The sequence below is a fragment of the Orcinus orca genome, chromosome X (genome assembly GCF_937001465.1).
Source record: "Orcinus orca chromosome X, mOrcOrc1.1, whole genome shotgun sequence".
Classification (NCBI taxonomy): domain Eukaryota; kingdom Metazoa; phylum Chordata; class Mammalia; order Artiodactyla; family Delphinidae; genus Orcinus; species Orcinus orca.
The window spans coordinates 47144561-47172490 of NC_064580.1; the positions used below are offsets into that span (position 1 = coordinate 47144561).

The following is a 27930-nucleotide window of genomic DNA, read 5'->3' on the forward strand; positions in this document are numbered from 1 at the left end:
CCAGGGAGAGGAAGGAGGGCGGCAGGGGGCTCGAAGATGGACAAGTATAGTTTCGCCACCACCCACTCAGCCCATCTTCCCTTCTGGAGCGGTGCACAGCATCTGCGCATGCGCCATCCCCCCCCCCGCCCTCCAGCGGGGTCGAGCTGGCCTCCTTGGAGGTGCTGTCCGCGCATGCGCGGCCCCCTCATGAGCTCCCAGTGGGGTCGGAGAGTCCCTTGAGGAGCTGGAGGTGCGATTGAGGGGAGGATTGCGGCCCAACTCATAGGGGGTGGCTGTTAGGAGATGTGGACAAAGCGGCGTGTGACAGCGACAGGTCACAGAGAGAGGAGGAGAAGTGCGGCCGCTCGGGGCGGTTTAGGCAGGCGCAGAGCCCTCAGAGGTAGACAGGCACTAGCGGTTGCTCCTTTCTCCCGGATTGCAATTTGCGGGCCCCTGGGGAGGCAGAAAACCAGAAGACGGAAGCGGGTGGGTGTATTAGACCCGGAGGAAAGCCCTCTCGATCCCGTCCTCACATCTCCATGCCCTAGAAGGGACTCAATCTTAGGTCCAGTGGACCCCAGATCATCCCCCCGAAGAAAAGCTAAATTTGGACAGTAACCGCGCCGGACCCCACCCCCAGTCTTTCGGTCAGTTCCAGGCGCTCACACCACCCTCTGGGGGACTTTGAGTCGAAAAGGGGGTCCCTGGGGCAGGGCAGGGTTGAAAATTGCTGTGGAGTCGTCTGTGTGGCCTAGGAAAACCGCTGCTTCCTCACTGGCCACTGAGGTCGAGGAAGATCCCAGACACGACCAGCCAGCGCCTAGAAGAGTGACTTCAGACCACCGATCAGGCAGTGAAGACTGAAGGAGATTCAAATGGCCCAGTGGGAGACTGGGTTAATGACTCTGACCTCTGACCCCCAGACCCCTGTAAGGAAAGGGAAGGAAGCCTTCGGCTGCTCCGGCTGCAGGTGTGAAGTCACCGAGGCTCCAGGGACCTTGAAGCCTGATGCTTCTTATGAATGAGGATCCCTAGGCCCGGTCACACTATTTAACACTTATATATGATGTTATATATGGTGTTGTGTGTGTTGTCGTGAGGACTAACAAAGTAAATACACTCAAAGTGAGTGTATTTACTTTGTTAGTCCTCACAACAACGCTATGAGGTAGGGATTACAATCATCCCCAGTTTACAGATGAAGAGAGTGCTGAGAAGTTAAGCCACTTTCCAAAGTCACATAACTAGTAAGGAGCAAAGCAGGACTTGAAACTCAAGGCAGTCTGGCTCCAGAGTCTGCACTCCTAAGAGCACAAGCTATAGGCTCTGGGTAAGAGGCCAGATAATAGAGACCCAGTAAAAGGTCAAGCTTGGAACTCGTTTCCTGAGCATCTTCTCTCACACTATTGTGTTTCTCTCACCCCATTTCAGTCTTCGCAACAATCCTGTGAAGAAGGAATTGCTTGGTAACGGAGAAAAAGAGAGGTTCCATATCCTGCCCCAGATTACACAGATAGTAGTTGGACCAAGTTGATGAAGCAACTTTTTTTTTTAATGAAACACCTTTTCATTTATTTATTTACATATTTTTGGTTGCGTTGGGTCTTTGTTGCTGTGTGTGGGCTTTCTCTAGTTGCGTCAAGAGGGGGCTACTCTTTGTTGTGGTGCGCGGGCTTCTCATTGCAGTGGCTTCTCTTGTGGAGCGCGGGCTCTAGGCACGCAGGCTTCAGTAGCTGTGGCATGTGGGCTCAGTAGTTGTGGTGCACAGGCTTAGTTGCTCCGTGGCATGTGGGATCTTCCTGGACCAGGAATCAAACCCATGTCCCCTGCAATGGCAGGCAGATTCTTTCTTTCTTTAATTAATTAATTTATTTATGGCTGCATTGGGTCTTCGTTGCTGCGCGCGGGCTTTCTTCTAGTTGCAGCGAGCGGAGGCTACTCTATGTTGCAGTGCATGGGCTTCTCGTGGTGGCTTCTCTTGTTGCGGAGCACGGGCTGCGCGGGCTTCAGTAGTTGTGGCATGTGGGCTCAGTAGTTGTGGCTCGCGGGCTCTAGAGCGCAGGCTCAGTAGTTGTGGCTTGCGGGCGTAGTTGCTCCATGGCACGTGGGATCTTCCCGGACCAGGGCTCAAACGTGTGTCCCCTGCATTGGCAGGCGGATTCTTAACCACTGCGCCACCAGGGAAGTCCTGATGAAGAAACTTGATTCAGGTAACAAGTTAACCAAGACAAATGATGAGACTAAAATCTAGGTCTCCTGTCTCACAATCTTGGGGTCTGTATGGTCAGACCACTGAAGATGGCTGTTCTCTTGCTCTCTGTACATCCCCTGCTCTGCCAGTGCCTGCTTCACCTATCCCCTACTCACATGACTGATCTTCCTACATACTTGCCCCAGGCCCCAGCTACTGACGAATGTTCTTATCAGTGGGGCAATGAGGGGCATGCTCCTCTGCTAGTTTCCCTGGTAACCGATGAGCCAACCTGACGTCAATTCCCCCTATAACTGGCAATCTCCTCTTCCCCCGGAGCAAAGATTGCAGCTATGTCCTGCCCGCCATCCGCAGCACACGGTGGGATGTCGCTCCAGGACCTTGCTTCAGACATGTAAGATCCCCCCATCCATTAAACCACTGATGTCCCTGTCTCAGACTCTGGGCTCTTTCTTCAGTCTTGAAGCTGGGCAAGCACAGGGCTTATAGGTCTGCGGGGTGCAGCCCAACAGGGTCTTTTTACTATATGCATTTTAACAAACATTTATTTGTTCATTCAGCAAATGTTTGTTGTGCCTGTCATTCTTGGAGACACTTAGGATTCAGCAGTGAACAAAACAGACGTGGTCTCTGTCCCTGAGTCTCTGAGGGAGGGTGACGGTGGAGAGTGTCAAAGATCAACAAAGTTGGACTTTAGTTAAAGCAGTGAAAACAGATTTTGTTCAGTAACTACTGACAGTAGGGGAAAGAGCTGAGCTCCGTTCCAATTTGTGCAGCGTGTTTTAAAGGGAGAATGAGAGAGGAGGGAGGAGAAGGAAGCAGGGGCTCAAGTAGAGTGAGGGAAGTGAAAAATTACAAAAAGCAGGTAAGAGGGTTGGTCAGTGTAAGAGCAATTATGTTGCTCAAAAACTAGGTTCGCCTCTTGGTGGGTGTCAAGCCAAAAGATACAACCAAGTCAAAGAGCAGGAGAAGGAAGGATTTATTACTTGCAGCAAATAAGGAGAACACTGGGGATTTTTTCCAAAGCGGTATCTCCCCGAACAGCAAAATTGGGGAAGTTTTAAGCTAAGGGTGCATGCATATTCATGAAGGGGATTGGGTGGTGTATGCATACACATGGAGGGGCTTGAGCAGAGGAGATTTCAGCATAGAATTGGGGCAAAGGTCATCAGAGTCCAAGCTATAGTTGAAGTCATGACATCAGCAAAGGTCAGCATCATCATCCTTTAGGTTCCACTTGATCTGGTGGTTGAGCACCCGAGGGGGCTTGAATTCTGCAAAACAGCTCAAGAAAGTGCTTCTGGCTAATCTTTACCCTTGAAACAGAACTGGGAGTCTTTACAACTGATTTATTATCTTTGCTATTATTACTTCTCTTGCCTTACAACAGTTTGTTCTTTTGTTCCCTTAAGGTCATTATTACTGAGACCTGTTCAAGGGCAAGCATTGTGGCCAGGCTTAGATCACAAAATGGTTTAGGCCTAAAATGGCTTCTCTCTCTCTTTTTTTTATTGAAGTATAGTTGATTTACAATGTTGTGTTAGTTTCCGGTGTACAGCAAAGTGATTCAGTTATACATACATATATATTTTTTCATATTCTTTTCCATTATGGTTTATTACAGAATATTGACTATAGCTCCCTGTGCTATACAGTAGGACCTGTTGTTTATCCATCCTAGATATAATAGTTTGCATCTGCTAATCCCAAACTCTTCCTTCCCCCACCTCTCCTCCCCCTTGGCAACCACAAGTCTGTTCTTTACATCTGTGAGTCTGTTTCTGTTTCATAGATAAGTTCATTTGTGTCATATTTTAGATTCCACATATAAGTGATATCATATGGTATTTGTCTTTCTCTCTCTCTCTCTCTTTTTTTGGCATGCCGCATGGCTCGAGGGATCTTAATTCCCCGACCAGGGATTGAACCTGGGCCCTCGGCAGTGAAAGTGCCGAGTCCTAACCACTGGACTGCCAGGGAATTCCCTGTCTTTCTCTTTCTTGATTTACTTCACTTAGTATGATAATCTCTAGGTCCAACCATGTTGCTGCAAATGGCATTATTTCATTCTTTTTTATGGCTGAGTAATATTCCATTGTATACATATACCACATCTTTTTTGTCCATTCATCTGTAGATTGACATTTATGTTGCTTCCATGTCTTGGCAATAGTAAATAGTGCTGCTATTTCTCTGAATATATGCCCAGGAGTGGGATTACTGGATCATATGGCATCTCTTTTTAGTTTTTTGTTTTTTGAGTGAAAGCAGATTTATTCAGGGAAATACATACTCCATAGACAGAGTAGGCCATCTCAGAAGGTGAGAGCTCTTTTTAGTTTTTTAAGGAACCTCCATATTTTCCATAGTGGCTGCACAAATTTACATTCCCACCAACAGTGTAAGAGGGTTCCCTTTTCTCCACCCTCTTCAGCATTTGTTATTTGTAGACCTTTTAACGATGGCCATTCTGACTGGTGTGATAAAATGGCTTCTTTTTTTTAATAGTTTTTTATTTTTATTAATTATTTGTTTATTTATTTATTTTGGCTGCATTCAGTCTTCATTGCTGTGCACGGGCTTTCTCTAGTTGAGAAAATGTATTTTATTTTGCTTTAAAAATGTTTATATCTTTCTGTTGTATAGTTATTTTATTATCTTCTTTTCAAATGTGCAGAAAAGTAAAGAATAGTATAAAACACCCCCAGTTTTTTTTTAACATCTTTATTGCGGTATAATTGCTTTACAATGGTGTGTTAATTTCTGCTGTATAACAAAGTGAATCAGCTATACGTATACATATATCCCCATATCCCCTCCCTCTTGCATCTCCCTCCCACCCTCCCTATCCCACCCCTCTAGGTGGTCACAAAGCACTGAGCTGATCTCCCTGTGCTATGTGGCTGCTTCCCACTAGCTCTTTTACATTTGGTAGAAAACACCCCCAGTTTTATCAAACCTTCACATTTTGTCATAGTTACTTCAGATTTGGCTTTTAATTTTTTATCTATTTAATTTTATTATTTTTCCTTTTGGCCACGCCCCTCGGCTTGCGTGATCTCAGTTCCCTGACTAGGGATTGAACGGCACTGAAAGCACCGAATCCTAACCACTGGACCACCAGGGAACTCCCCAGATTTGGTTTTTTAAAGAGAGCATTAACAGTACAGTTGAATCCCCCTCAGCAATTCCCCAGGCGCATCCCGTTCTTCCCCCAGTGACCACTGTCCTGAATTAGGAATTTTTCATGTCCATGCATGTCTCATTATTTTGCAAACATGATATAGTCTTTTTTTTTTTTTTTTTTTTTTTTGGCTGTACTGCGCAGCTTGCAGGATTTTAGTTCCCTGAACAGGGATCGAACCTGTGCCCCCTGTAGTGGAAGCTCAGAGTCCTAACCACTAGATCACCAGGGAATTCCTGATATAGTCTTGTTTCGCATGAGTGGTATTAACACTGTGTGGCCCCTATGCTGGTCGTGCAGCTCTAGATATTCCCTACATCTCCACAGAGCTCTCTAGCACCCAAAGAACTTTAGGGTCCAATATTTCCTGTGCTCCTCACACAAGCCTCTTAAGAAGGCAGAACAAGTGTTATGATCCCCCATTCGACTCAAGAGGGAACAAAGATCCAGAGTGAAGGGCCAAGACCACAAAGGGGCAGAGGTCCAGGCTCGCTGCAGGCTTTCCCAGCTCAGTGCGGTTTCCACTACTCAGTTGCCATGCGGGTCGTATCAACGCAGTATGAACGACTGGAGAACAAGCCAGTGAGAGGGAGAGGAGAGGAGCGTGGAGACAAGGGTAGGAAGGAGGAAAAAATAAAAGGGCAGGGCTTCCCTGGTGGCGCAGTGGTTGAGAGTCCGCCTGCCGATGCAGGGGACACGGGTTCGTGCCCCGGTCCGGGAGGTTCCCACATGCCGCGGAGTGGCTAGGCCCGTGAGCCATGGCCGCTGAGCCTGTGCGTCCGGAGCCTGTGCTCCGCAACAGGAGAGGCCACAGCAGTGAGAGGCCCATATACGCAAAAAAATAAAAAATAAAAAATAAAAAAATAAAAGGGCAGAGCCGGTGGTGAGAGCTGTATGGCTTTAAATCTACCAGTGGCTCTCAACCTTGACCACTCTTTGGGATCGCCTGGGGAGCTTCAAGAAACACTGATGCTTGGAACCCTCCCCCAGAGATTCTAATGTAACCGGCCTGCCAGGCGTCCTGAGCAGCAGGATGTTGAAAAGCTCTCCAGCTGATTTTTTAATGTATAGCCTAGGTGAGGACAATTGACTAAGCAAAACAATTTGTCAGGCAGTGAATTGGTTGAGGGGGTGGTACTGAAAGGCTGGCTTGTTAATCTTAATGAGATCTTAGACCTCAAAGCCTGGCTTGATAATACAATGTAAATAAGGTATTGAGATCTTAGCCCTAGAGTCTATGGACAGAAATGGGCTAAAATGAAATAGGTGATATAAACCGGTTTCCTCAGTGATGTTCATACTAGTCTTAGATTATTTTGTTCAGTTATCAGGGCTTTAACTTGAAGGAAGGGAAGACCAGCAATTTTCAGAATGAATACCCCCACAGAGTAATAGAATTCGTCAAACATTCTCTAAGTACTTCCTTTGTTCAGGGTCTGTGCTATAGGGAAGTAAGAGAGATGGAATAATCACAATCCTTGCCCTCCAGAAGCTCAGACTAACTGGCAACCCAGACAAATATACGACAATTAACACAATGTGCTGAGTGTTAGAAATAAGTCCAAAGTGTGAGGGAACAGAGGGCAGAGAATACCTAACTCTACCTCAGGGAGACTAGCAGAGGGGCTCAGAGTAGGCTTCACAGGAGTGCTGCATGAGCTGGGTCTTGAAGGATGAGTAGGAGTTGGTTAAGTGTGTGGTTGAGGCTGGGGGTTTGGAAGAGCATTGCAAAGGCTGAGGCATAAGTGCGGCTGCAGGAGGGCAAATAGTTTGGTATGGTACAAGCACAGGGAATAAATATGTGGTGGGGGAGAACTTTATCCTGTAGGCAGCAGGAAATCATCAAATGGAGGAGTGTGCGGAGAAAAGCAAGGTCCTTATGGAGGCGAGGGCATCTAAATTAGGTCTTGGAATATGAGCAGAAATTCAACAGGCAGGGATGTGGGATGGAGAAGAAGTTTTCCCAAGTCGGGGTGGGAGTGGGACGGGGAATAGTGTGAGCAAAGGCGTGGAGGCAGGAATGAGCCTGACGTGTGTCAGGTGCATTGAGGGAATCCATAATCTGGTAGGCATGATCACAATCATCTGGGGTGTCGTTTAAAAATGTCAATGCCTGGGCTCCACTAACCCACTTCCCTAGAGATTCTGATTTGTATGGTCTGGGGTGGGGGTGGGGCCCAGGCCTCAGTATTTTTTTAAAAATCCCTGTGATCCTAATACACAGTTGGGCTTGAAAGCCACAGCTGTAGGGAAGTTGTTGAGGACATGGGTGGGAAGGTAGGCTAGAGCCAGATACTTGTGATGATAAATGAGCTAACGTTTATTGAATGTTAACTATGCGCCAGACACTCCATTAGTCCATTTTATCCTCATAACCCTATGAGGATAGGTACTATTATCCTGTGTTGCAGGTGAAGAAAGAATAATTTGACCAAAGTAAGTGGCAGGCAATCTGGCTTCAAAGCATATCCTTGAAGGATTTGTATTCCAGGCCAAAGAGCTTGGGTTTTCTTCTGTAATCATCTTTATTAGTTTAGTGAGTATCTGTCCAGAATACCTTTATGCATGTACAAACAAGTATGAATACATATTCCCCCTTTCTTACACAAAAGGTAGCATACTAGATACACTGTTTTGCATCTTGCTTTATTAACCATATATCCTGGAAATCTTTACAAATCAATACATAGAGAACTTTCTCATTCTCTTTTTACAGTTCCTGAGCATTTCTTTGTGTGTATGTACCATAATTTACTTATTCTTGAGTTGTCCTCTGTTTCTAACTATCAAAATGCTGTCATGAATAATCACATATGCATTGTTTTGTACATTTCCAGAAATGAAATTGCTGGGTCAAGGGGTATATGTGCATTTGTAATTTCAATGAATACTGCCAAATTTTTCTCCATAGGTCCTGTATTATTTTGCATTCCTACCTGCAGTGTATGACAGTATGTAGGCACATTTTTTTTCATGAAATAAGTTTTACTAATCATTTCAAAGGTCAAAAAAATTGAAAATTTTCTAGCAGGACTGATCAAGAGAAAGAAGTGAGAATTCAAATTACTAACACCTGCTATAAAAAGTAGGATATCACTACATATCCTACAGATATATGAAGGATAATAAGTAAATACAATAAACAACTTGAACAATTTGATATCTTACATAAAATGGGCAAGTTCCCCGAAAATAAAATGACTAAGATTGACATTAGAAGAAATAGAAACTCTTAATTGTTCTATAACTGTTAAAGAAGTTGGATTCAACAACATTCCCCCACAAAAAACTCTAGGCCCAGATGGCTTCACCAGTGAATGCTATCTAACATTTAAGGAGGAAATATCAAGCCTCCATGGTTATTTACAGAAAATGGAGAATAAGGGGATATATCTTACCTCATTTTATTTCAGCTTACTGTGACCAAAACTTGATTGTCTATACCTTCTCATGTTCATTTGGAGAGCTGTGTTTTTCAAGGAATTTACCTATTTTAATCTAAATTGTGAAATTTATTTGCATAAAATTGTTCATAACCATGTTTTAATACTTGCAATGTCTATAAGATCTGTAGTGAGGTCCTTTTTAAAAAAAAATTTATTTATCTATTATTATTTTTTTGGCCACACTGCACGGCATGCAGGATCTTAGCTCTCTGACCAGGGATCGAACCTGTGCCCCCTGCACTGGAAGCATGGAGTTTTAACCACTGGACTGCCAGGGCGGTCCCCTGTAGGGATGTCCTTTTTATTCCCGATATTTGTTATTAATATCTTCTCTCTTTATTCTTGATTAGTTTTTCTAGGTCTTTATCAATTTTTTTTATTTTTTAATTTATTTTATTTTTGGCTGTGTTGGGTCTTTGTTGCTTTGCGTGGGCTTTCTCTAGTTGCGGCGAGCAGGGGCTACTCTTCGTTGAGGTGCGTGGGCTTCTCATTGCAGTGGCTTCTCTTGTTGCGGAGCATGGGCTCTAGGCACCTGGGCTTCAGTAGTTGTGGCACGTGGGCTCAGTAGTTGTGGCTTGCGGGCTCTAGAGCACAGGCTCAGTAGTTGTGGCACACGGGCTTAGTTGCTCTGTGGCATGTGGAATCTTCCCAGATCAGGGCTTGAACCTGTGTCGCCTGCACTGGTAGGCGGATTCTTAACCACTGCACCACCAGGGAAGCCCTTATCAATTTTTAAAATAAGTTTTCTAACAACCAACTCTTGGTTATTAATATATATTTTTTGTACATTTGTTTTCTATACTTTGTTTGTGTTTGTTTTCTGTACTTCCTTTTTTTTTTTTGAATGTTAACTATGAGCCAGACACTCCATTAGTCCATTTTGTTTTCTGTACTTCCTGTTTTTTTTTTTTTTTGCTACTGCCTTGGAATTTCAGGCTTTTCTTTTCCCAACATATGCACTCAAGATTATAAAAATTTCTTTAAGGACCGCTTTGGCTGTACCCCCTAGTTTTCTAATTTCTAATTTGATTTCTACATTGACCCTTCTGTTATTTAGTGATGTACTACTTAATTTCCCAGCAGTTCTGGATTTTCTAGTTATCATATTGTTATTTATGATATCACATATTTCTACTATGATCAGAGAATGTGCTCTGAATTATTTCAATACTTTGAAATTTATTAAGCTTACTCCATAGCTCTGGATATGGCTAATTTTGGTAAATGTTCTATATGCATTTCAAAAAGTTTATTCTGTTTTCATTGGCTCTGGTGTCCTGTATATGTCAAATGTTTCTTTTAAAGGTGGGTGTTTTTCTTCTTTTAATTTTATTTATTTTTTGGCTGTGTTGGGTCTTCATTGCTGTGTGTGGGCTTTCTCTAGTTGAGGCGAGCGGTGGCTTCTCTTGCTGTGGAGCACGGGCCCTAGGCTCACGGGCTTCAGTAGTTGTGGTTTGTGGGCTCAGTAGTTGTGGCACGAGGGCTCTAGGGCACACGGGCTTCAGTAGTTGTGGCATGTGACTCAGTAGTTGTGGCTCGCGGGCTCTAGAGCGCAGGCTCAGTAGTTGTGGCACACGGGCTTAGCTGCTCCGTGGCATGTGGGATCTTCCTGGACCAGGGCTTGAACCCATGTCCCCTGCATTGGCAGGCAGATTCTTAACCACTGCGCCATCAGGGAAGTCCCTATGTCAATTATTAATAGTTGTTCAGGTATTTTATATCCTTCCAGATTCATGGAGTGGAACTGGAGATGTTTGGGTCTAAGTTCTTATTTTTTATATTGAAGTATAGTTGATGTACAATGTAAGTTTCAGGTGTACAACATAGTGATTCAAAAATTTTAAAGGTTATACCCCATTTATAGTTACTGTAAAATATTGGCTATGTTCCCTGTGCTGTACAATATATCCTTGTAGCTTATTTATTTTATACATAGTAGTTTCTACCTCTTAATCCCCTACCCCTCTCTTGCCGCCCCTTCCCTCTATCCACTGGTAACCACTAGTTTGTTCTCTGTATCTGTGAGTCTGTTTCTTTTTTGTTATATTCACTAGTTGTTTTATTTTTTAGATTCCACATGTAAGTGATATCATACAGTATTTGTCTTTCTTTGTCTGACATTTCACTTCATAATACCCTCCAAGTCTCTCCATGTTGTTGCAAATGGCAGAATTTCATTCTTTTTTATGGCTGAGTAGTATTCCATCGTGTATATGTACCACATCTTCTTTATCCATTCATCTGTTGATGGACACTTAGATTGCTTCCATATCTTGGCTATTGCAAATAATGCTGCTATGAACATTGGGGTGCATGTATCTTTTCTAATTAGTGTTTTTGCTTTTTTTTCAGTTAAATACCCAGGAGTAGAATTGCTGAGTCATGTGATAGTTCTATTTTTGTTTTTTTGAGAAAGCTCCATGCTGTTTTCCATAATGGCTGCACCAATTTATATTCCCAACAACAGTGTACAAGGTTTCCCTTTTCTCTACATCCTAACCAACATTTGTTATTTGTGGTCTGTTTTTGATGATAGCCATTCTGACAGGTGTGAGGTGAAATCTCACTGTGGTTTTGATTTGCATGTCTCTAATGATTAACAATGTCGAGCACTTTTTCGTGTTTTTGATGCACTCCTACTTCCAGAGGTACCTGATACTGTTAATTTTGGAGTCTTTTGGTGATTCCACTTTCAATATTATGCTGATTTTTATCCTCCCAACTGCTAGTATATAATTTTGCTTTCTCTGGTCTGCTATATCTATTACCACTCATCCATATGCCTCCCACATACCAAATTACATTCCAGAATTTTCTTCTATAATTCTTTTTGTCCTTATGGGTTGAGGTCTTTTTTTTTTTTTGTAGGCACAATTTAAAGAATTACTTAAATTTGGAATAGGTGATATGCATTTACTTCAAAAATGAAGATTAAAAGGTGTGCAGTAGACGGACTTCCCTGGTGGTCCAGTGGTTAAGACTCTGTGCTCCCAATGCAGGGGCACAGGTTTGATCCCTGGTCAGGGAACTAAGATCCTGTATGCCACACGGTGTGGCAAAAAAAAAAAAATGGTGTGCAGTGGAAAACTTCCTGCCATCACTGTCCATCTACCTGATGTCCACCTTCCCCAACATTAACATTATTCTTTTTTTTTTGCCACAAGGCTTGTGGGATCTTAATTCCCTGACCAGGGATTGAACCTGGGCCCTTGGCACTGAGAGTGCAGAGTCCTAACCACTGGACCACCAGGGTATTCCCTAACATTATTCTTTATTAATAATATTCTAGTGTTTTCATTCTCTCACCACACACACCCCGCCCCAATTCTCTCTCTCTCATAGGGATTTAAAAAAATTTATTAATAGAACTTTCATACATACACAAAGATAAAGAATAATTCTGAAAAGGAGGAACAGTCTGAGTCCTATGAACTGTCAAAACAACCACACTGGAAACACTGGGAATAGAATCCAATGTGAGTAGGAGGAACATAGTGTTAAAGGAAAAAGAAGGTCCAGATAAAAGTGAGGGAGGAGAACAGAAACCCCAATATCTCAGAGAGCAAGTACCCATAGTTTTGAGCTCTTCACAAAAAATAGAAGAGGGAGCTATAGAGCCATGAAGTTAAAAAAGCCATCCTGAACCATGCTTCCCTTCTAAACATTCAAGAAAATTGATTTCATATAAAAGAGAGGAGGTCAAATCCCATATAACGTTATTATAAGAAAAAAGAGGATAAGGAGCAGAATAACATCCCTATGGATAATGAGAGAATGCCAGAAAGACATGCCTACGAAACCAATGAAAATTCCATACTGGTATTTCCAAATGAGCTAAGAGATTAACAAGTGATACAAGATATGAAAAAACAGCATAAATCAGAATGTGAAAAATCCAGCAATCGGACTTCCCTGGTGGTGCAGTGGTTAAGAATCCGCCTGCCAATGCAGGGGACATGGGCTTGAGCCCTGGTCCGGGAAGATCCCACATGCCGCGGAGCAACTAAGCCCGTGCGCCACAACTACTGAGCCTCCGTGCCACAGCTACTGAAGCCTGCGCACCTAGAGCCCATGCTCCGCAACAAGAGAAGCCACCGCAATGAAGAGTAACCCCCGCTCGCCGCAACTAGAGAGAGCCCGTGTGCAGCAATGAAGACCCAACGCAGCCAAAAGTAAATAAATAAATAAATATTAAAAAAAAGAGAAAAATTCAGAAATGAAGTGATAGAATTAAAGAATTAGAAACAAAACAAAAACTCGTTTCAGAAACAAAGACTAAACTAGAAGGAATGTAAGAACAAATAAACACAACAGATAATGGCTTAAGAGAAATAGATGAAAAAGAGGAAAGCTGTTAAGATAAAAAATAAATGAAAAAGGGACTTCCCTGGTGGCACAGTGGGTAAGAATCTGCCTGCCAATGCAGGGGACATGGGTTCGAGCCCTGGTCCGGGAAGATCCCACATACCACAGAGCAACTAAGCCCGTGTGCCACAACTACTGAAGCCCGTGTGCCTGGAGCCCGTGCTCCACCAACAGGAGAGGCCACCGCAATGAGAAGCCCGCCCACTGCAACGAAGAGTAGCCCCCCTTTGCCACAACTAGAGAAAGCCTGCGTGTAGCAACGAAGACCTAACGCAGCCAAAAGTAAAATAAATAAATAAATAAATGAAAAGACTTCTGGTTTCAACTTGGACATGTAAGGAACTGAAGAAAAGAAGCTCCCATCCTTACAACAAGAAATAAGTTGGACAGAGAGCAAATTAACAACAGTGTGAACTCATCAGAGAACTGAGATCACAGGACAGATGGTCGTCCTGAAATCTGGAGAGAAACTAGTGCCTGCAGGGAGACACAGGACCAGAGCATTTGCTCACCTGGGGCAGAAGCCACTGGAAGCTATATGAGATGAAAGGAACATTAAACCAGAAATTTTGACAGTTTGCCGGAGGCTGAGTGCAGGCTAGGGAGAGAGTGTGAAGCTTCTGGGGGCTGAAGTGCAGGTTTTTACCTCAGGAACCCCACCAAACTCTCATCGGAAGGATAAGGGAGAATCTGGAGAAAGTTCCCTCCCTGGCCCCATGGTGGGAGGAGGGAGACAGCAGCCACAACACCAGACCACCTACACTGTCCCCTTACCTGCAGGGGACAGAGTAAGGCTTCTAGACTGGCTAAGGGGCAGTGTCCCAGGTGTGAGATCTCTTAGTTCTTTGGGGATCTGTGTCCTAGGGCGCAGGGTCCATGAACTGTTTGGGGCTCTGCTTCTCAGTACGTGAAGACTTTGAGTACTTTGGTCTATATGTCCAGGGTATGAGCCCTCTGAAGTATTTGGAGGTTGCTGACCCACAGTCTGAGGTTCTGAGATGTTTGGGAGTCATTGCCACAGGATGTGAGGTCACTGAGATATTTGTGTTTCTTTGTCTCAGGCTGTGAATTCCTAGGGATGACTGGGGGTCTGTGTCTGAGAGTGTGAGGTCTCTAGGCTGTATCTCAGGCTGTGAGGCCTCTGAACCCTTTGGGGTTCTACTTCTCAACGTGTGACATCTCACACTTCCTAGCTTGTGCAATCTCTGAGCTGATTTGTTTTTGATCATGGCATGAGTTCTCTGAAGTCTTTGTGGGTCCATTTCCATGGTTGTGAGGTGTTTGATATTTTGAGGCTTGGCGTTCCTGACTATAAACATCTCTGTATTTTTGAGGTTCTCTCCTTGAATTTGAGGCCACGTTGCTGTTCCAAGGTGGTGTTTAGCCATGTGTCAGGTTGCTGAGCCGATTTAGCAATTATGTCCAAAATGTGAGGTCAATAAGCTTTTTAGTCTCTTTGCAGGATGTTAAGTGTACAAGTAATTTTGGGAGTCTGTCTTCCAAGTTGTGAAATCTCAAATGCTGATGGGGGCATTTTATCATACGGTGATACTAGGTGTTTAGGGGCTCTGTGTCCCAGGGTGTGAGCTGCTTGAGGGCCTTCGTCTACGTCATGATATCTTTAATCTGTAGTTTATTTTATTTTTTTAATACTTATTTATTTATTTGGCTGTGCTGGGTCTTAGTTTTGGCACGCAGGATCTTCGTTGCCGTGTGCGGGATCTTCAGTCTTGGCATGCGGGATCTTTAGTTGCAGTATGCGAACTCTTAGTGTGGCATGCGAACTCTTAGTTGTGGCATGTGGGATCTAGTTCCCTGACCAGGGATCGAACCCGGACTCCCTGCATTGGGAGCGCAAAGTCTTAGCCACTGGACCACCAGGGAAATCCCTAATCTATAGTTTGATATGTAGAGTCTCAATACCATGGTGTGTGGTATCTGAGTTACTTGCGTCTTTGTTCCACAGAGTGAAATATCTGAGCTCTTCTGTGTCAGGTGTGAGGTCTCTGGGCTTTTTGGGGATCTGTGTCCTAAGGTACGAGGTCTCTAAGTTGTTTGGTGTCCTGTTTTCTTTTTTTTTTTTTTTTCTCTTTTCTTGGCCACGCTGAGCAGCGTGTGAGATCTTAGTTCCCCGACCAGGGTTAGAACCCTTGCCCCCTGCACTGGAAGCGCGGAGTCTTAACCACTGGACCGCCAGGGAATCCCTGGTGTCCTGTTTTCTAGGTTGTGAATTCTTCAAGCTGATTGTCCATTTTCTACCTGGGTTTGAGGCCTCTGAGCCCTTTGTGCTTTTGCTATCCAGGGTGTGGAGACTCTAAACTTTTGTGAGACTCTCCCTGAGGGTGAGGTTTCGATATTCTGTGGGTCTGTGTCCCTGAGTATGGAGGCTCTGATTTTAAGGTTTTCATTCCTGGTTCCTGTTCAGAGGTATGTTTCAGGCCTCTGAGCTGTGCTGATTTAGTACCTATGTCCAGAATGTGAGGTCACTCAGCTGTCTGGGTTTCTGTTCAAGATGATAGTGCCCAAGCAGTTTGTGGGTCTGTATCCTTGGATGTGTGGCATCTACAGGTGTTTGGGGGATTTTGTCATAGAATGAGATGTCTCTCCTCTGTTTGGGATCTGTTTCCAGGATGTGCTGTCTCTGTACTCTTTCTAGGGCTGTGTCTCTGGGTGTTAAGTTCTCTATGATGCTTTTGTGGAGATGGGCCACGTAATGAGGATCTTTGAACTGATTTAAGTTTTCTGTCTTAGGATCTGATGTTTGTGTTCTTTCAGGGTTTCTGTGTCCCAAAGCGTAAGGTCTCAAATCTGTTTGGGATTCTGTGTCCATGGTATGAGATGTGTAGGCTTGGGGTCTGTGGCCACCATATGTGGCCTATGAGCTTTTGGTGGATCTGTGTTTCAGGGTGTGTAGTTTCTAAGTTGTTTGGGATAGATCACCAACTGAGAAGATCACTGGTGTGAGATACCTCTGAGCTCTCTGAGGATTTGTGTCTTATGTGTGAGGTGTCAGAGGTGATTGGGGCCTCTGAGGTTTAAACAGGCAGGCTTGTGTCAGGGTTGGAGGTCTCAGAACTCTTGGGGACTATGTGTCTAATGTATGAGGTATCTAAGTTGTTTGCTGGTGTGTTTTGGAGGATGAGGTCTGTGCTATTGGTGGTCTGTACCCCAGGTGGTCTGAAATTCCTGTACTTTTGGGTGGGTCTTTGTCCCAGGGTGTGAGGCACCTGGGGGATTAGGGGGTTATGAATTTTGGGGGTTCAGTCCATGTGGGAGGTTTCTGAGATTTTCACGGATCTTTGTCAGGATTTGAAGTCATAAAGATTTGGGGGAATGTTTTCATGGTGACTTGTCTCTGATATGCCTAGGTGTCTGTATCCATGGGTGCAAAGTCTTTAAGATGTTTTGGCGTCTGTTTTTTAGCGTGATTGGTTGGGGTACTAGAGGGAATGAGCTGAAGCAATGGGAAGAAGTTGTCTGAGAGTGGGATGCATGAACTTAATATTGTACATTTTCCAGTTTGGGTGATGATGTCAAGGTTATTTCTGTGGGAGTGAGTGACTGAGAAGATCACTGGAGGAGAGAAAGTCAAGGAAGAGAGGCCAAGTCTCTGTGTGGAAATGGAAGGGTCATTTAAATGGAAATGAAATCAGTAAGGTTCAAGGGAGGGGTGATATTGGAGAGAGGCATAGCAATCTAGGAGCTAAAATTCCACAGAAATGAGAGTTGGTAGATGACTTTGACCAAACTGGGACTCTTGTAACATGAGCATTGAAACTGAGGAGCTTTGGGGGGAGGGATAATATAGGGGTAGGGGAAAAAAGGGGTATTATGGGATTATATGAAATTATGGCTGTGAAACTTCTTTTTATACAAATTTATTTATTTATTTTTATTTTTGGCTGCATTGGGTCTTTGTTGCTGCATGCAGGCTTTCTCTAGTTGCGGCGAGCGGGGGCTACTCTTTGTTGCAGTGCGTGGGCTCTAGGTGCGCGGGCTTCAGTAGTTGTGGCTTGCAGGCTCTAGAGTGCAGGCTCAGTAATTGTGGCGCACGGACTTTGTTGCTCTGTGGCATGTGGGATCTTCCCGGACCAGGGATCGAACCCGTGTCCCCTGTATTGGCAGGTGGATTCTTAACCACTGTGCCACCAGGGAAGTCCCTGTGTGAAACTTTTGAAAATTATAAAGCACTATAGAATTTAAAGAGTCTTTCATTCAATAAAAAAAATTTTTTTTTGAACTGAGGGGCTTTAGGACAAAGGGAGGCAGAATTGTTTGAAAGTAATCTCTGTGTAACAAGGATTTTAAAAATAACTCTTATACTGAAGAAGGAATGATGGACTCTCATCACTTTGCACACCACTAATGAAGCAGTGGATCCAGGCAATGACTATCTAGGGCCACAGCATCACAAGAGAGAACCGGACGTACATGCTTCCTGATGGAAGACCTCACAGCACCACCTATGAAGGATTCTTGCCCCAAAACTGAACGTGTAGAAGGTCAATTTCTAGATCCAACTACCAGTTTATAGATCTCCAGGCGTCAGAAGAACATGTTAAACTAGACCATAGGAAGCAGTCAGCCTAATAATCCAGACTTCCTTCAGGTCTCCGCTTGAATGTCACCTCCTCAGTGAGATCTGCCCTGACCATGTCATATAAAATAACAAGGCCTCCCTATCTCAACGACCCGGCACTCCCTCTCCCTTTGCTCTGATTTGCACTCAGTATCATCATCTGAGTTTCTTATTTTTATTGCTCATTTATTATTTGTCTCTGTCTTGTGAGAAAGTGACATTCATGAAGGCAGGGGCTTTGTCTGGTTACTGTGTTGTGTGTCCCCAGCAGCCAGAACATGGCCGGGTACAGAGTTAAGCAATGCATAAGCATTTGTGATGTACATGCATGCATGAATGAATGGATCTGGCAGAGCATCAGAGCAGTAGTTCTAGCCCAGCTCAGCGCTCATGATAATTCTCCCACCTGCTTTCTGTTCATCAAAAGGCCCTTCTCCCCACCCCAAGGATGTTAAGGCAGATGTGGGCTCACAGCTCATCTTCAAAGGCTATTGTACCTTTTGTCATAAGACATAGTTCCTCAATCCTAACACAATAAATATAACTTCTGCTTCTCTTTTCCTGGAGTGGGGGTAGGTGTGGAATAAAATTCTATCAACAACTTTAAAAGTAGTTAAAGCAGGTGACCCCTGTGATCTTAGAATATCGAGACAAATGTAGCCATTCCTGTTGATATTTGGATGATAAATTCTTATGGTAAATGCAACCTGGTTTGAAGGGGTAGTCTGTAGGAAGATGAATTGTCAAGAAGAATACACCACATTGATATGGGTTGTCATTAGGTCCCATAATTGTGACTTGTCAATGAAGCATCATCCCCAACTGGACCTACAGAACATTGTGCCAGAGGGTCGTGGGCCAAATCACTAAGTTCCTTATTAATTCGTTTCAGCGCCATAGTCTGTGCTTTTCGTCTGACTCCTCACTATCTTGGTGTGTGCTCAAAGGTCCGGCCCAAACTCTTGATTATCCGGGCTGCTGGGAAGGGTTGCCTCTTCATCTCACACCAGCTCTGCCAGACATAGGCACAGAGGGGCTGCGGGGTCCCTCAAGCTGAGGCCTCGTCCTCCTCCCCACCCACCTGACAGCTGCTGCATCCCTGACCCTATGGTGCTCATGCACACAACACGAGGTGATGGTATTTTTCAATACTATCAAAAGGTTTGATTTTTTTTTGTTTTTTTTTTGGTTGCACCCAGTGGCCTGTGGGATCTTAGTTCCCCAGCCAGGGATTGAACCCGGTCCTAACCACTGGACCGCCAGGGACTTCCCAAGGTTTGATTTTTTTTTAAATATAGAATTAGGCTTTTTATCTTGTGTCATGTAACCATCTATTTCCTTACCACCAATTTATTTTAATTTTGGATTAAATAAATGATTTGGATTAAATAAAAAAAATTCTATCAACATTCTTTAGGTGAATTCCTAGTACATAGAGTTACTTGAGCCATAACAAGTCCATTGGGGAATTTCCTTTTTCTCTACTCTAGAACAGTTTATATCGAGTTTGAGACAAAGTGATGGAAGAATATTATCTAGAGCTGCACTGTCTAATATGGTAGCCACTAACTACATGTGTCTATTTGCAAATAAATTAATTAAAATTAATTAAAAGTATTTGACACATGCTACAACATGGATGAATCTTGAGGAAATTATGCTAAGTGCAATAAGTCAGTCACAAAAGGACAAATACTGTATGCTTCCACTTATATGAAGTACCTACAGTGGTCAAATTCATAGAGACAGAAAGTAGAATGATGGTTGCCAGGTGCTGGGGGAGAGGGTAATGGGGAGTGATTGTTTAATAGGTACAAAGTTTCAGTTTTGCAAGAGGAAAAGAGTTCAGGAGACGGATGGTAGTGACGGTTGCACAGCAATGCGAATGTACTTAATACTACTCAAATGTACACTTAAAAATGGTTAAGATGGTAAATTTTATGTTATTTTGTATATTTTACCACAGTAAAAAAATTAAAGTAAGAATTCAGTTCCTCAGTCACACTTGCCACATTTAAGTCCTCAATAGCCATATATGGCTAGTGGCTACTATATTGGACAGTGTAAAAATAGAACACTTCCATCATTCAGAATGTTTTATTGGACAGTGCTGCTCTAGAGTTATGGGAGAAAGCACTGGAAGAACTAAAACCAGAAAGAGGTTGAAGAGGTATAAATGGTTGTCTCTGGGCCTGAAATATGGGGTGAGCAGGGTCACGCAGAAACCTTGTTTTTCACCAAAAGTCCCTCAGGACTGTGGGACTTATTCCCATGTTCATGAATTACTGTGATGAAAATGTCTGAAGGTCGAAGGGTACAAAATTTCACTTATGAGTAAATTCTGGGGATATAATGTACAGCGAAATGACTATAGTTAACAATACTGTACCGTATACTCGAAAGTTGCTATGAGAGTAGTTTTTATGTTCTCACCATAACAACAACAAAATGGTCATCATGTGAGGTAAAGGATGCATTAACTAACCTTATTGTGATAAGCATTTCACAATATATAAGTGTATCAAACCATCACATTGTACTTCTTAAACTTACACAATATTGTATGTCAGTTACATCTCAGTAAAGCTGGAAAAAATGTCTGAAGGAAAACCCACTCCCCCAGGCCCCACCAGAGAGTTAGATTCCTTCCTCCTTCCCCTTCTTTCCTCCTCCTCCTCTTTCCCTCTTTTTTTGCTTTCTTTTTTAAATTGAGGTGAAGTTCACATAACATAAAATTAACTATTATAAAGTAAGCAATTCAGTGACAACTAGTATATTCACAATATTATGCAGCCACCACCTCTATCTAGTTCCAAAACATTTTCATCACCCTCATAAGTAAACTTCGTACCCATTAAGCAGTTGCTCCCCATTCCATCCCTGCTACCCTCCCAACCCCTGACAACCACCAATCTGTGTTCTATCTCTGTGTATTTACCCATTGTAGAATCATACAATATGTGACATTTTATGTCTGGCTTCTTTCACATAGCATACTGTTTTCAAGATTCACCCATGTTGTAACATATATAGTATGTACTTCATAACTTTTTATGACTGAATAATATTCCTTTGTATGTATATACCACATTTTGTTTATCCATTCATCTGTTGGTGAATATATGGGCTGTTTCCATATTTTGGGTACTGTGAATAATTATGCTATTAACATGTATGCATATCTATTTGTTGAGTACGAGTTTTCAGTTCTTTTGTGTGTCTACCTAGAAGTGGAATTGCTGGATCAGGTGGTAATTCTATATTTAGCTTTTTTGTTTGTTTGTTTAGCTTTTTGAGGAACCGCCAAACTGTTTCCACCGTGGCTGAACCATTTTACATTTCCACTAGCAGTGTACAGGGGTTCCAATTTCTCCACATCCTCACCAACATTTATTTTCTGTTTTGTTTTTTTTTTGTTTTTTTAAAATTATAGCAGTCATATTGGGAATGGTACCTCATTGTGGGTTTGATTTGCATTTTCCTAATGATGAAAGATGTTGAGCATCTTTTCGTGTGCTTTCTAGCCATTTGAATATCTTCTTTGGAGAAATGTCTATTCAAGTCCTTTGCCCATTTTAAAAATCAGATTTTGTTGTTGTTGTTGTTGACTTGTAAGACTTTTAAAAAATATATTCTGGATACTAGACCCTTATCAGACATATGATTTGCAAACACGTTCTCCTATTCCGTAGGTTGTCTTTTCACTTTCTTGATAATGGTCTTTGATCCACAAAAGTTTTTAATGTTTATGAAACCCAATTCATCTATTTTTTCTTTTGTTGTCTGTAATTTTGGTGTTATACCTAAGAATCCATTTTCTTTTTTTTAAAAGAATTTTTATTGAAGTATAGTTGATTTACATGTTAATTTCTGCTGTACAGCAAAATGATTCAGATATATATATATACTTTCTGTTTTTTGGGTTTTTTTGGCTGCACCACGCAGCTTGCAGGATCTTCCCCGACCAGGGATTGAACCCGGGCCATGGCAGTGAAAGCCCAGAATCCTAACCACTAGGCAACCAGGGAACTCCCTATACATTCTTTTTCATATTCGTTTCCATTATGGTTTATCACAGGTGGCAGGTGCTTCCTACCCAGTGGATCACCTGACTCTTGCAGTGCATGTCTTGGCCTATAGGAGTGGGAGGGGAGAAGATTCTAGATCACAATCTTCTTGCTATCTCTCTCTTTCAGTCAGAGGTACAGACACAGCCCCCTGAGTGACCCAGACACACCCACGTACAGTGACCATGCGTTGCTCACACACCCATGGCACACAAACCCAGACATAGGCACACACACTCTGGCACATGGCAACAGCAAACACAGACACCTGCAGATACAGTCACCCAGAGACACTCAGTATAGTGACCATTAGTCACTCACAAAGAGACACAAATCCCATAGAGACCCACATGCCATGTGGACACACAGCCCGTGAGCACAGGTATGAGCAGAGCCCATGCAGGCTAACACACAGCAATGCCAAACCAAACCTATACAGACACAGTCACACAGGTACATACACAAGCGAAGGTGCTGAGAAACAAAGGGGCATGCAGACTGGGGTCACACACACCCAGAAGTAGCCATAGAAATTTTCCTAAAACACACTGTCAGACACAGGTACACAGAATGGAATATAGTTTTCACATCTGGTGATATCCAGTATGTCTCTTTTTGGGATGTGGCAATCATTAGTGATCACTGCCTGGATCTATATTTTCATTAGGAGATAGGCTGTAGTGAATCCAATGAAGTAAGAGAGGTACAATCAAACATAATTATGGACCATAGAATTTAAGCTGGGTAAGGAGGAAAGTGAGGACATGAGAGAGGTCTGGAACAGGAAAAAGGTAGTGGCATCAATAAATTCTGGGTCCTAATGGGGTTGAAGGGTGTGATGGTTAATTTTATGTGTCAACTTGACTGGACCATGGGGTGCTTCCTGTTCCCACACCGTGTGCTCTGCTGGCCCAGAGGCCTTAGCTCAAAAGGGAGGAATGCTTCCACAAGGAGATGCAACAGTAATTCCATTGAAATGAAAGTTAAGACTGCTGCCCACCTCTTTGGTCCTTTTGTGTCTCTGAATCAACAGTCAAAGAAGTGAATTACTGTGCTGGCTGGCGTGAATCCTCACTACCAAGGGGACATTGGACAACTACTTCACAATGGAGGTAAGAAAGAGTATGTCTGGAATACAGGTGATCCCTTAGTATTACCATGCCCTGCGATTGAGGACAATGGAAAACTATAACAACCCAATTCAGGCAGGGCCACTAATGGCCCAGATCCTTCAAGAATGAAGGTAAAGAACCACAACAAGCTGAGGTTCTTGCTAAAAGCAAAAGGAATATGGGATGGGTTGTGGAAGAAGGTGGTTATGAATACCAGCTACAAGCGCATGACCAGTTACAGAAATGACGACTGTAATTGTGAGTACTTCCTCCTTATTTTGTGCTATACTGAATTTTTGTGCCCCTCAAAATTCATATGTTGCAACCATAATCCCCAATGTGTTGGACTTTTTTTTGAAATTTTATTTATTTTTAAAATAATTTTTAAATTTTATATTGGAATATAGCTGATTAACAATGTTGTGTTAGTTTCAGGTGTACAGCAAAGTGATTCACTTATACATATACATGTATCTATTCTTTTTCAAATTCTTTTCCCATTTAGGTTATTACAGAGTACTGAGTAGAGTTTCCTGTGCTATATAGTAGGTCCTTGTTGGTTATCTATTTTAAATACAGCAGGGTATACATGTCAGTCCCAAACCCCCAATCTATCCCTCCCCCCCACCTTTCCCCACTGGTAACCATAAGTTCGTTCTCCCCAGTGTGTTGGACTTTGGATGTGGGGCCTTTGGGAGGTAATTAGGTCATGAGGGTGGAGCCCTTATTAAAGGGATGGGATCAGTGGCCTTATAAATGAAACTCCAGAGAGCTCCCTTGCCCCTTCCACCATGTGAGGACACAGTGAGAAGATGAACATCTATAAACCAGGAAGCAGGTCCTCACTGGACACTAAATCTACCAGCACCTTCATCTTGGACCTTCCAGCCTCCAGAACTGTAAGAAGTAAATATTGTTTGTAAACCACCCAGGCTATGGTATTTTTGTTATAGCAGCCCAAATGGAATAAGACATTTTGTTATGAACGTGTGTGTGTGTGTGTGAAATATCCTTTTCTTCCCGCTTGTATTCTCTTATCATGGAACATAAGATGTATTCACTTTATATCATAGTATTTAAGTATCGTTAACTTTACATCATAGTATTTAAGTTATGGGATATCAAGGAGAAAATTAAACATCACCCAAGGACTTTACCTCCTCTTTTGGGGAAGGAGTTAGTGCATTTTTGGTGTACGCAGGATAGCTGAATCATGTTAGGTAGAAGGATGACCTTGTTATTACCTTCATTTGGAGATTAAGTATGACTTAAGGAGATGTGTATGTGTGTCAAGTTGACAAGGGGTGGACTTGTGATGGTTAATTTTATATGTCAAATTGGCTGGGCCATGGGGTACCCAGATATTTAGTGACACATTATTCTAGGTGTTTCTTTGAGGGTGTTTTTGGATGAGATTAACATTTAAATCAGTAGACTGAGTAAAGCAGATTGCCCTCTCTGATGTGAGTGGGCCTCATCTAATCCATTGAAGGCCTGAATAGAACAAAAAGGCTGACTATCCCCACAGGTAAAAAAGAAATCCTCCTGCCTGACTGCCTTTGAAGTGGGACATCACCTTTCCCTGCCTTTGGCTGTGAACTGAAATATCTACTCTTCCTGGGTCTTGAGCTTGCTGGCCTTTGAACTGAAACTACACCAACAGTTCTCCTGGTTCTCAGGACTTCAGGTTTGTACTGGAACTACACTATTGGCTCCCCTGGCTCTCCAGATGGCTGAGTCAACACCGTGAAGATCTTGGGACTTGTCAGCCTCCATAATTGCATAGGCCAATTCCTTATCATAAATCCCTCTATATAAATCCTATTGGTTCTGTTTCTCTGGAGAACCCTGACTAATACAAAAGGAAAGTGAGTTGGAAGAAGAGGTGGTGGTCAAAGAGTGAGAGCCTTTTTTTTTTTTAAAGATTTATTGTTTGTTTGTTTATTTATTTATTTACTTATGGCTGCGTCAGGTCTTAGTTGCGGCATGCAGGATCTTCGTTGAGGCATGTGGGATCTTTCGTTGCGGCGCACTGGCTCTTCATTGTGGTGCGCAGGCTTCTCTCTAGTTGTGCCATGCAGGTTTTCTCTTCTCTAGTTGAGGCGTGCAAGCTCAGTAGTTGTGGCGTGCGGGCTTAATTGCCCCGTGGCATGTGGGATCTTAGTTCCCCGGCCAGGGATCGAACCCACGTCTCCTGCGCTGTAAGGCGGATTCTTTACCACTGGACCGCCAGGGAAGTCCCAAAGAGTGAGAACCTTGAAATTGATATTGTAGAGAGGCTGCACTTAATGTTATCCATACAGGTTAGGGTATAATGATGGGAGTGGGTGGCTGAAGGAGGGTGGGCACAATATTAATGGAGAAGAAGAGCTCATGGAACAGAGAAGCCAGAGGTTTGGAATGTGTATTTTGAATCCACCATCATGTAGATTTTGAAATCACCAAGGTTCTGAACAAGAGAGGAACTGGAGAGAGTGACAGTGAGCCAGGGGAAAAAACCCTCAAAACCTAAAGAGGAGTGATGAGGGGTGTGGTAGATGACTGTAACAAAGATGCAGAGAAGGCCTTGTAGACTGAAGCTTGTGCCTCAGTCTGGAGGAGGAGCTAGAGGACTTCCTGAGTAGGAAGGGAACATGATCTGGGGGCTGTGTGTGAAGTGCAAGGACATTTATGCCTCCTAGATCTGTGGTCTGAGAGCTGTGGGAGCGAATTCACTGCTCAAGAGGACTGCACTATTGTCCAGGAAGATTCATGTTCCCACTAGAGTGAGAAGGCAAACTCAACCTTCAGAGAAGAGGTTGAGGATGGAGGGATTCTGCTGATGACTAAGTGTGAGTTCCAGAAGGCAACATCTCAGGAGATGGGTCAGAAAAGAGAGTTTGGGGACTTCTGTTTCCAGCCATGATGCAGGAACAGGGACTAGAGTTAGTTTCTTGCCTTAAACAACTAAAAAACCAGATAAAATAATATGGAATGGTGGTTTATAGATATGAGACAACAGGAAACATGGGACCATGTTTCCTCAGAGAAGGGAAACATGAATAAACCATATAATTACCTGGAGAGAATTTCCATGTGCAGTGCAAGGATGTGGCAGGGAGGACTCAAAAGGAGCCTGGTGGTCTCCCTGAGTTTAGAAGACACAGTTAAGAGTTTGTGGAGGTCACAGCAGCTAGAATTTGCAGGACAGGTCAGAGTGCTATGGAAGAGAGAGCTGCGCACAGAGAGAAAGCTGTGGAGACCTACAGACGGTTCCCTTCAAGTCTTCAACCAAGTACCGATCAGCACGCCTATGTGATAAAACTGCCTGAGGCCAAGGAAAGGCCACTGAAAAGGATCTGGAGGAACAGTCCTCAGAGGCAGGAATAGTTCATTTCCAAATCAGCCTGAGTGGAAAAACCTCCTCAGAAACGTATTGCCTCAGTACTAAAGTAGCTCTAGACTAACAGTCAAATTAGCCCTGGACCAAAGGCTCTTCAGGTCCTGCCTAAAAAAACTTAAAAGCAAGCCTCAAAAGTATTAAATTGATTAACTGTGTCCTAGAACAAAGCCCACCCCCGTCCCCCAATTTTTTAAGTACCAAAAATTTAAAAAAAGCATTCAGCAAGGTAAAATTTACGATGTCTGACATCCAATAAAACAAAGAAGCAGGGCTTCCCTGGTGGCGCAGTGGTTGAGAGTCCGCCTGCCGATGCAGGGGACACGGGTTCGTGCCCCGGTCCGGGAAGATCCCACATGCCGCGGAGCGACTGGGCCTGTGAGCCATGGCCGCTGAGCCTGCGCGTCCGGAGCCTGTGCTCCGCAACGGGAGAGGCCGCAGCAGTGAGAGACCCGCGTACCGAAAGAAAAACAAAGAAGCAGGAAAATACACCCATAATGAGGAGAAAAAGAATTCATAGAAAATGACCCAGATGAGAGAACCAATAGACAAAAGGACACTAAAACAGCTATTACAAATATAATCCATACGTTCAAGAAGGTAGAGGAGAGCATGAGCAGGGCTGAAATACAGCACCCAAGGAAGACCTTACTCTGCCCTTGCTCCTCCCAAACTGAGATCCAGTCCTTGTTGGAGATAATATGGTCGTGGTTCTCTGAATGGTGGAACTTGCTGGAAATCTGCTTTCTGGAACTTGGCAGAAATCCACCCTCTAGGGTGCCAAAGAAGGTTGTTCATGGGGAGGTGTGTCATCAGAGGCACTCTGATACAAAACTACCTGAGGGAGGGTGCGGGGGTGGGGGGGGTGGAGGGAGTGGCCGGCCACTAGGCACTTCTGGTTGTTATGCATGTGCGTTGCAAGAACTGGAGAATGAAGATGCTGCGTGAGTGCTTCAGAAGCCGGGGGCAAACTGCTAGTGAGCTGGCTGATGGGGGATTCCAGGGAGGAGCTGCTGGCCACTGGGTGCTGGCGGTCACCACGCACTGCAGGAGCCAGGCACTGGAAAATGTGTGGGTGCTTCAGGCCCCCGGTGCTGGAGAAAGCTGTGTGTGCTGCAGGACCCTGCTGAATGGGCACGCCAGAACCAGTAAGCAAAACCATTTTCCACCTTGCAATGCCTCTCTAGCGCCCTCTACTGGCAAAGCTTCAGTGCGGGTTGGCAAAGGAAAAGATATTTAAATGGACCAGATCCATTTGCGCAGAGCAGGCATAAGGAGTGGATTTGAAGCCAAGAGGCAAAAATCAGTAAGTGGCACAGTCTACCGCTTTGACTACTCAGCTTCTGTGTGCACCCTTTTTGAATTCTTGCACAACAAAACAATTTTATTTCTTCCTAACAAGATATAACTATTCTTCTCGTAAGAGAGGAAGTTATCACTCTCTCCCCCAAATGAGGAGACACCACACAGTTCCAAAAGTCATTGTATCCATTACTGGCTGTTAGTTATTCCTCAAATTTAGTCACAGTTCCACTGATATTCTATTATCTAAGGACTAAATTGTAAAATTAACTTCCAACAACTATTTGTACATAAAATAAAAA

General features: G+C 43.5%; 1 long non-coding RNA gene and 1 other non-coding gene across 2 annotated transcripts in view; one reads left to right on the top strand and one right to left on the bottom strand.

Annotated features, from left to right (window-relative positions):
* Positions 1 to 21015, top strand: part of LOC125963005 (uncharacterized) — a 406444-nt gene extending 385429 nt beyond the window's left edge. Inside the window, exon 5 of the long non-coding RNA XR_007474761.1 lies at positions 20997 to 21015. This is a non-coding gene — a long non-coding RNA (uncharacterized LOC125963005). The remainder of the gene's footprint in view (positions 1 to 20996) is intronic.
* On the bottom strand, positions 4102 to 4174 carry TRNAE-UUC (transfer RNA glutamic acid (anticodon UUC)). Its single transcript has one exon. It is a non-coding gene; the product is annotated as a tRNA-Glu (tRNA).
* Positions 21016 to 27930: the final 6915 nt, after the last annotated feature.